We start from the raw sequence: 9,548 nt of genomic DNA, 5'->3' as shown, positions 1-9,548 counted from the left end.
TGCCACAGTGCACTACTTTGTACCACAGTGCACTGCATTGTGCCACAGTGCACTGCTTTGTACCAGAGTGCACTGCATTGTGCCACAGTGCACTGCATTGTACCACAGTGCACTGCATTGTACCACAGTGCACTGCTTTGTACCACAATGCACTGAGAAATTGTTAGATGGCAAAAATGCATTTAGATCTTGGCTCTGCTCAAACTAATAATGATGATTAGCTCATCAGTCAGGTCAGACTCAATCTCTTCTTTTTTCTAACTAAAGTTGTTTAAAGATCTATCTACAGCAGGTAAGATATTGATTGTTTAAACTCTTTCCATGGAACTCTAATTCACAAGACCTGAAGTACTGCCTGAAATGTGACAACTAGACTTAATCCCTTTATTGATTTCTTTAGGACAAAAAGTAACAATTTTTCGTGGAAAATATCACAACTAAAATGATACAGTAAAAATAATGATTTAAAAATACAATCTTTAAAGTTGAATGTTTACATTATTATATACTGACTGCCAGAATGACAAGCACACATTTATAAGGAGTGAAAGATGTTAGCAAGACTACATTAAATGGATATCCTGATGCTGCTCAATAATACACGTAGAAAAATCCAACAAAGTTCAGTCAGGTCCTCTGGATGGATTCTTCTTGTTGAATCATTTTGTCTTTCATCCAAAAGACTTCTTCAGTCCAAGGAGCTGTAACAAATTCAGTCTTATAGATAGTGCCTTATCTGCTCTGATGAAGTCTTTTGGATGAAAGACGAAATGTTTCAACAGAAACAAACCATCCAGACTGAACTTTGTTTGATGCATTAAATGGAGTTTCAGTTTCTGCTTTTTGATGTGATTCTCTTTGAGATTTTAAAGAGCAAACCTCGATCTAAAAATAGTTAAGCTCTTTTTAATAATTTAGCACTTTAGAGACAGTTTGTTTTCACACACACACAAATTTATTTAAGGTGCTCAAGTGGCCAAAACACATCCAGTATGTGTACGAGCCATTTCCTTCTATGTGCAACTAGAAACATCTTTTGTACAACGTGGAAGACTAATTTTTAGTAGGTGAATCATTTCTCAGCATTGTACTGTAACATTTTATATTTCATTGTGTAAAAGAGTTAGAGAGGACATGTTGGAGTGAGGACAGAGGACAAAGTGAGATGGAGGAGGATGAATCGCTGTGGAGACCCTGAAGAGGGAAAAGAAGAAGAAGATGATGTGTACATTTGATACAATTAATTTTTGTAATGCACCTTTAATAAAGAAACCCTAAAACACATATATGTTCATTAATCACACCTGACAAAGCCACACATTTCTATTTTGCTCTTTGTTGTCATGGAGATGATTCTGTTTTCATTAGTAAGGCTGAGGTCATGCAAGTTGAGTTTTTACATAACTGATGAGCATGTGCTCAGTAAGCTGCTGGATCAGACGACTGTGGGTGGAAGGTTGTCCTCAAACTTTAGGAGTCTAAATTAGCCGCTGAAGCAGCTTCTGTCAGGATCAAGAATAATTTGTTTCATTCCTTCAATGACAGTAATCCAGGGAAACGCAGTTCCTAAACTGAATCAGAGCAAACATGGCCTCTCTGCAGTTAAATAACAACCCACACGCTCATCACTCCAAGCTTTTAAGCCGCACGACGTCCGCCCAGCTTAACTTCTAACTGAAGCTCCGGAAGCAAAGAGACGTAGATAAAAATGAGCCGTGCACTGAAGTTATTTTACAATAAAACTGGGGTGAAGAGCGCACACGATGAGGCCACTTACAGTTTAACCAGTGCCTTTAGACCGTGTGCCACTCCTCCCAGTTACCAGGGTTTCTCCTCTGCACTGTCATCCTTCTGTTCTACTCTGCCTCCAGCTTTGGATCAGCACCAGCGCCAGCTTGCAGGCTGATTATGAAGGCTTTAATGTTCCATTTAACAGCTGAGGGTGTGTGTGTGTGTGTGTGTGTGTGTGTGTGTGTGTGTGTGTGTGTGTGTGCGTGTGTGTGTGTGTGTGTGTGTGTGTGTGTGTGTGTGTGTGTGTGTGTGTGTGTGTGTGTGTGTGTGTGTGTGTGTGTGTGTGTGTGTGTGTGTGTGTGTGTGTGTGTTAGATGGTAAGAGCAGAGCAGCTGTTTGACACTGACACATGAACATGATGATATTAAATGGACTGTACTTATACAGCTCCTTTCTATCTTATGAAGACACTCAAAGTTCTTTACAACAATCTGTGCCTCATGTACCCATTCATGCAGCTCTATACTAGATCTCTACAAAGATAATTGAACAAATCATTCTAAAGAGACTAATCAGAGCTTTATCATATTCATACACTGATGGACACACATCAGAGGCAGTGAGGGGTTCAGTGTCTTGCTCAGGGACACTTCAACATGTGACTGCTGGTGGATTCGAACCCCCAACTCTTGCAGTGGAGGACGACTGCTCTAACCACTCAGCCACAGCCGCCCCATTATCCGTCACTGCCCCCCCTCCCTGTGTCTGCATGTCGGGCCCCCTCCTGAGTGGACAGAAGCCGTCTGGCTGCCTGTTCTTTGACGGCCCGCTCCAAACAACCATAACAAACTCAGCTAGTGTACGATCAGAGGAGGGACGACTCTCTGGAATGGTTCCGGCCACAACTTCTGGTCTGAAGTGGACTTCATGGTCCTGACTGGTCTGTCGGTCCGTACATGTCACTGAGTGACCCCTGCTGAGCTTCGTAGGTTCTCTTGTATTTCTGGCACATTTCTTTGTTTTCCTTCCTTCCATCCTGCCTCCCTTCCTTCCTCCCTCCATCCCATCCTTCCTTCCATCCTTCCTTCTGTCCTGCCTCCCTTCCTTCCTTCCTTCCTTCTGTCCTGCCTACCTTCCTTCCTTCCTTCCTTCCTTCCTCCCTTCCTTCTGTCCTACCTTCCTTCCTTCCTTCCTTCCTGCCTCTCTTGAAATAAGATAGAAAGGTGCTGTATAAGTCCAGTCCATTTACCATTTAAACCTCAAGTTATAAAAATGTCCCTCATCTTTCCTTCTCCATCTCCACGTCCACTCCTCTAGGGACCAGAGTTGATGTTCTGCAGTAGAAGCAGCACATTTCTTTTACAAAGTGTATTTTACCAGCCTGTCCTGGTCTCCTGGGGGGCTTCCTTGTTCAAGTGAGTTTGGACTCACTGGAGCTTTGTTCAGAGATCCACCACTCTCTCTGTCACACTCGTTTTAGTTCATCCCTCCATCTTCTTTACTCTCAGTCCTCATCTCCTTGCTAGCTGACCCCCCCCCCCCCCACACACACACACACACACACACACATTTCTTTGTGTCCTGACCTCTCTGCAGTCAGATCTGGTAGCTGTTGTAGCAGACCTCACATGGATCTTTACTGCAGAGGAGCAGCTGGGAAATCTCAGCTGATGGAAACTTTCGGAGCCTTTCTCCACATCTGTCCTCGTTTTTTCTGTTCAGTTATTTTCTCATGGCACGATGACTTGTATAACCTCCCCGCACCCCGTGTAGTGACTCTGGACAGTTTGTTCAGGCCAACATTTCTAAGAAATGTCATTCTTGCCATTTTTCTCTGTGTAATGAGGTTTCTACACATAGAAAGAACATAATTGGCAGCTGTTCTGTAGTAAATACAATTACACATAGTATCACGTTTGTTGTATAAACTTCAGTTGATTTATCCACAATGCTTTGAAAGTTGAAACTTCTGTTTTGGACATCCTTTCTGTGACACCTTAATATTTATTACACCAATCTCTCTGTTCCTCACTCATTAAGAAGACAGATAGTTGTGACACATGTAAGAACATTTACTGTACCTGCTCATGACAGGTTTACAAACTGGTGAAACACTGGTGAATGTAACAAGACGTTGTGTGCTCCATTATCCTTGATCCTGACTGCACTGAACAAAGAAGAGGAAGACATGGCTGCAGCGCAGAACTTTAGTGTTTGATAAGAAGGAACAGTTTCAGCGTTTGAAGTTTGTTGTGGCTTTAATAAATCAGTGGGACGCTGTAGATCTGGTCCAGGAGCAAGACAAATCTCTAAAGGTGTAACAATGTCACAGAAATCATCCAAACTTGATGAGCATTATAATATTATACGTGTTTAAATGATACTGTCATCTAAATGATGCACTTCATAGAGGGACCATAGAAACCACAGGATCCGCTACGTGATGAAAAGAAGGAGCCATGAAATCCTGAATGTTCAGGACTCCATGCTGCTTTTACACTTTGGGCCAAAAGTTAAAGGAAGGTTTAATGTCCCACCTCTGAGATAGTAGCATATATCTGAAGCTTTGTTAGGTCTCTCTTGTAAATGAGCCCCCGAGGCTCAATGGGACTAACCTGTATAAATAAAGGTTGAATGAAAAGATGAATGAAAGAATATATCAAGATACTGACGCTCTGTTCATGAAAAATGCATCTTTTTTCAAACTTTCATCACATTTTAGATGTTTTTTTGTTTTCTTTTTACAACTTTTGCATTCACACATGTCAAAGCAGGGTTTAATTAATTATAAATAGCAATGAAGTCGTGTATTTTCCTGTGTGTGTTTGTACGTCTGTTAGCCAACATTCTTATAAATACAATGGTGGGTTTCAATCAAACTTTAAGAAATTATTTACTCTGTGTTCTCCTACAACCAGTTAACTTTTGGAGTCAGCTCAATTTAAAATGGTCATCGCAGCCATTCAATTTTACCTGTCAAATCTGGTTAGCTGTATTTTGATAAATGTCAAGCTAAACTTCAGCATGTATAAGAGCATTCACTGACACATAGTTTGAGCATAAATATATCACACAAGCTTTTGGGGGCTATTTTAGTGGTTTAGTGAGGTACAGCTGTTGTAGCGAACGCTGCACTCATTTATTTCCTCATATGACTCCTGTTTTTCTATGTCTGCTTCTAGATCTACAAATGAAGGAGTTGTGCCTTTTAAAAAGGTTTAAAGTCTTTATTTTAATTTAAACTGCTTTGTTACTTTGTCAAACAACAAAACAAAGGAGCCATAGCTTTGTATGTCCCTGTTTAATCTGAGTTGTATTTTATTACTTCACATCTCGTTAGCGTTGGATTGAAGAAAGTCTTCACTCATGTTAGAGTGCCCTTTAGATGAGGCGCTGGGATTAAGCACACCCCAGTGACCTGCCAACAATCTTCTGGAAGAGAAACAAACCTTATGTCCTACGTAACATATTTGTTTTTAAAGATGTTTTGGGATGTGTTTATGTCAGGTGACTAAAATATCTAGAACATCAGCAACTTATCATTTAGTCATGCAATTTTCAGAACAAGCGGTGCCTCCTGACATTTGCAGAACAATAAAAAATTTAAAATAACTGGTCTTAACTTTCGGGCAGCACGGTGGCGCAACTGGTAGAGCTGCTGCCTCTCAGCAAGCAGGTTCCCGGTTCACATCCCGGTCCGGGGGCCTTTCTGGGTGGAGTTCTCTCCGTGCATGTGTGGTTTTTCTCCAGGTACTCCAGTTTCCTCCCACAGACCAAAAACATGCATGTTAGGCTGATTGGTAACTTTAAATTGTCCCTAGGTGTGAGTGAGAGAGTGAATGGCTGTTTGTCTCGTTTGTCTCTATGTGTCCCTGTGATGGACTGGAGACCCGTCCAGGGTGTACCCGGCTCCTCGCACAGTGACTGCTGGACATGGGCACCGGCGACCCCGTGACCCAAAATGGAAGAAGCGGGTAAAAGATAATGGAAGGGTGGATGGATGGTCTTAACTTCTTCCAAGCTGTTTTGATTTAACAAGTTTTTCCCTAATTGAGAGGAAACAAAATCTATTGACCTTACACACAGTTACAGAACATCACACAGTGATGAAGTCATACTCTCGCTAAATGCTGAAAAAGCGTTTGACCGAATGGAGTGGGGCTTCCTCTTTGAGGTTTTAAAACTATTTAAATTTGGTCCTAAATTCATATCATGGGTGAAGTTGATATATACCTTCCCAGTGGCGGCAGTCCACACTAACTGTAGCATCTCCAGCTACTTCGAATTGCAACGTGGTATGAGGCAGGGGTGCCCGCTCTCACCGCTTCTACTTGCATTAGTGATAAAACCACTAGCTGTAGCTTTATAACAAAACTCCATCATTAAAGGTATGAATCGATTACACACAGAGCATAAAGTTTCTTTATATGCTGATAACATGTGTTTGTATATATCAGATCCTCTCACTAGCATTCTTGAGTTTCTTACTTTGCTTCAAAAATTTGGAAGAATAGCTGGCTATAAAATGGTAAGTGGTAAATGTACTGTATTTATATAGCGCCTTTCCATCTTATCGAGGTACTCGTAGCGCTTTACCCTACAATCTCTGCCTCATTTACCCATTCATACAGCACTCTACTAGATCTCTACAAAGCTAATTGAACAAATCATTCTAAAGAGACTAATCAGAGCTTTATCACATTCATACACTGATGGGACACACATCAGAGGCAATGAGGGGTTCAGTGTCTTGCCCAGGGACACTTCAACATGTGACAGCTGGTGGATTCGAACCCTCTTGCATTGTAGGATGACTGCTCTAACCATTTAGCCACAGCTGCCGTCAATAAGGGTTACTGTAATCTCCAGAAAAGCGAGCTGATGCCTGTGACCTCTATAGAAAAGGAAATTGTAAGTACTGTTCCATTTAAAAATAGTTTAAAAATATTTAAATACCTTGGTGTTTGGGTAACACGAGACTATAAGAACCTCTATAAGGCTTATCATCTACTTCTCCAGGTGAACCTTAAGCAAGATATTGCTAGATGGCAAACCCTACCTCACACCCTGTGGGGTACAATAAACTCTGTAAAAATTAATATTCTATCTAAATTTCTGTACTTGTTTTAGAACATGCCAATCTTCCTTACTAAATCATTATTTCCCAATCAGAACAGCCAACTATAAAAGTTTATTTGGAATAAAAAGCATCCACAGATTGCCAGGAAGATCTTGCATCTGCCTCATAGTCTTGGAGGCATGTCACTTCCCAGTTTCATGTACTATTACTGGGCAGCTAATATCAGAGCTCTACTATTCTGGTTAAGAAAGAACACTCCTCCCAATTGAATGAGGAGGCCTTAGTTAGATCCAGCTCCCCTTCTCCATTCTTTGTTCTCATTTGCCTTTTAAACAATCAATATAAACATCCTGATGCATGCTCAATAATCCAGGTAGAAAAGTTGAATCTGGTCCTCTCGACATTCCTTTGGAGCACAAGTTAGGAGTCATCAGGACTCTGTACCACAGAGCAGACAACGTCCCCACTAACTCAGGAGCCAGGCAGAAGGAGAAATCCCACACAAGACAGGCTCTAGAGCAATGTGGATATCCTAACTGGGCCTTCCTGAAAGCAGAGAAGAAACCCAAACAGGACTCCAGTCAGCCAACAGGTGAAAAGGAGGAACCCAGACCAGTGGTCATTCCATATGTTGAGGGAGTATCAGAGAAACTGAGACGTTTATTTTCTCAGCATAACGTCCCAGTGGCTTTTAAACCCCAAAATACATCATGCATCCTTCAGCAAGTATGAGAGGAATATGATTGCTTTTGGCTCTTTTCTAGAGAATTCAATTCAATTCAGTTTATTTATATACTGTAGCACCAACTCACAACAGAAGTCGTCTCAGGGCACTGAACAGAAACATTCACATACATAAAAATCATTTAATAACAATATTTATCTAAGGAGCCAGTAGATTGCTTTGAGTTTTCACTTTGTTGCAGTCTCCCTTCCTAAGCGAGCACAGATGCAACAGTGGAAAAGAAAAACTCCCTCATGAGGAAGAAACCTCCAGCAGAACCAGGCTCAGAACAAGCGGACATCTGCTTCGACAGAAACTGGAAGTTGGTTCCACAAGAGAGGACCCTGATAACTGAAAGTTTTTCTCCCAGTCTGCTTTTGGAATTGCTAGGAACCACAAGTAAACCTTCAGTCTGAGAGTGAAGTGCTCTGTTAGGAAAATATGGAGCAATAAGATCTCTAATAAAAGATGGAGCTAGGTTGTTGAGAGCTTTGTAGGTTAGAAGTAGAGTTGCATTCGGGCCCAAAAAATCTGATCTGACATGGCCCAGCCTGCAGTCACAATTTCCAAACCCCACTCTACCCGACGAATTAACAGTAATTACAGGTCCGAACCCGGAAAAAAACCCGACATTTTCAATTAGTTATTAACGGTCAAGGATGCGCAGCTGAATAAAAATGGCAGAAGATTCAGAGTTGAGAGGTGCTTGTATTTTCATGGCCATAAAAAAGCATTTAAACCCGGTTTCTGACTGCATTTTTCTGAATTACTGAGACACGCAGACAGCTCTGACACACGCGTCTGCTTTGGGATCTCACCTGTTTGGGTCATCGGCAGCGCGCGTCTGCTGAGTGCAGCGACTGAATGAACATCCATTTGGGCGATGGATCGCTGCCTGGCGGTGTAGTCCCATATGAAGCTTAACTGAACTTTTTACCTCTCTTAAGGCCGGTCAGCTCGCGGTAAAATGGCCGTGTGCGGCTGGTGAATGTATGGCAGGCCATGTTATCATATAATTGGATTGCAGCTGATGCTGACCTAATTAAAAGTCCGGGCCAGGTTTCGGGTTCGGGTTAGAAATGGCAGCTCTAGTTACAAGTAAGATTTTGAATTATATTCTGAATTTGACAGGTAGCTGATGGAGAGAAACTAAAACTGGAGAAATATGATCTCTCCTGTCAACTCTCGTTAAAACTCTTGCAACAGCATTTTGGATTAACTGAAGACTTTTAGAGAAGTTTTTGGACACACAGATAACAAACCATTGCAGTAAACCAGTCCAGCCTAGAGGTGATAAATGCATGAACCAGTTTTTCTGCATCATTTTTAGATCAGATGTTTCTAATTTTAGTGATATTACGCAGGTGGAAGAAGGCAGTTCTAGTAACGTTTTTAATGTGGGGGATAAAAGACATGTCCTGATCAAAAATAACACCAAGATTTTTAACATTAGAGCTGGAGGACAGATCTGGAGGCCATCTAAGGAGGGAGAAAGACTGGAAAATTCCTAAGATGCTCAAAAAAAATGTCCAAAAACCCAAACCTCAGTCTTGTCAGAGTTTGAAAGCAGGAAATTAAGGGTCATCCAGGTTTTTGTCTTCAAGACATGCTTGTAGTCTAAGTAGCTGATTGGATTTATTGGGTTTCATGGACAAATATAATTGTGTATCATCAGCATAACAATGAAAATTTATCCCATGTTGTTTAATAACTTTGCTTAGTGGAAGCATATATAAAGTAAAGAGTATTAGTCCAAGCACTGAATCCTGAGGTACTCCTTGACTAACTTTTGTGTAAGAAGAAGATTTATTATTTACATTTACAAACTGGAAATTATAACAGATGTTATAAATTATATCAGATAAATATGATTTAAAGCATTGTAATTCCAACATCATATTCAAGCCTCTGTAGTAAAATATTGTGATCAACTGTATCAAATGCAGCACTGAGGTCTAACAGGACCAGTATAGACACAAGTCCATTGTCTGAGGCCATGAGAATATCATTAGT

The 9,548-nt window shown here is 41.1% G+C and overlaps 1 protein-coding gene across 1 annotated transcript in view; it reads left to right on the top strand.

Annotated features, from left to right (window-relative positions):
• The window catches only part of vsnl1a (visinin-like 1a), a gene marked incomplete at its 5' end in the record, with an annotated part of 80,084 nt that overhangs the window by 57,621 nt on the left and 12,915 nt on the right, over positions 1 to 9,548 (top strand).

Source organism: Nematolebias whitei, chromosome 12 (assembly GCF_014905685.2).
Source record: "Nematolebias whitei isolate Nwh7 chromosome 12, NemWhi1, whole genome shotgun sequence".
NCBI classification, from domain to species: domain Eukaryota; kingdom Metazoa; phylum Chordata; class Actinopteri; order Cyprinodontiformes; family Rivulidae; genus Nematolebias; species Nematolebias whitei.
This window is presented reverse-complemented; position numbering and strand designations above follow the sequence as displayed.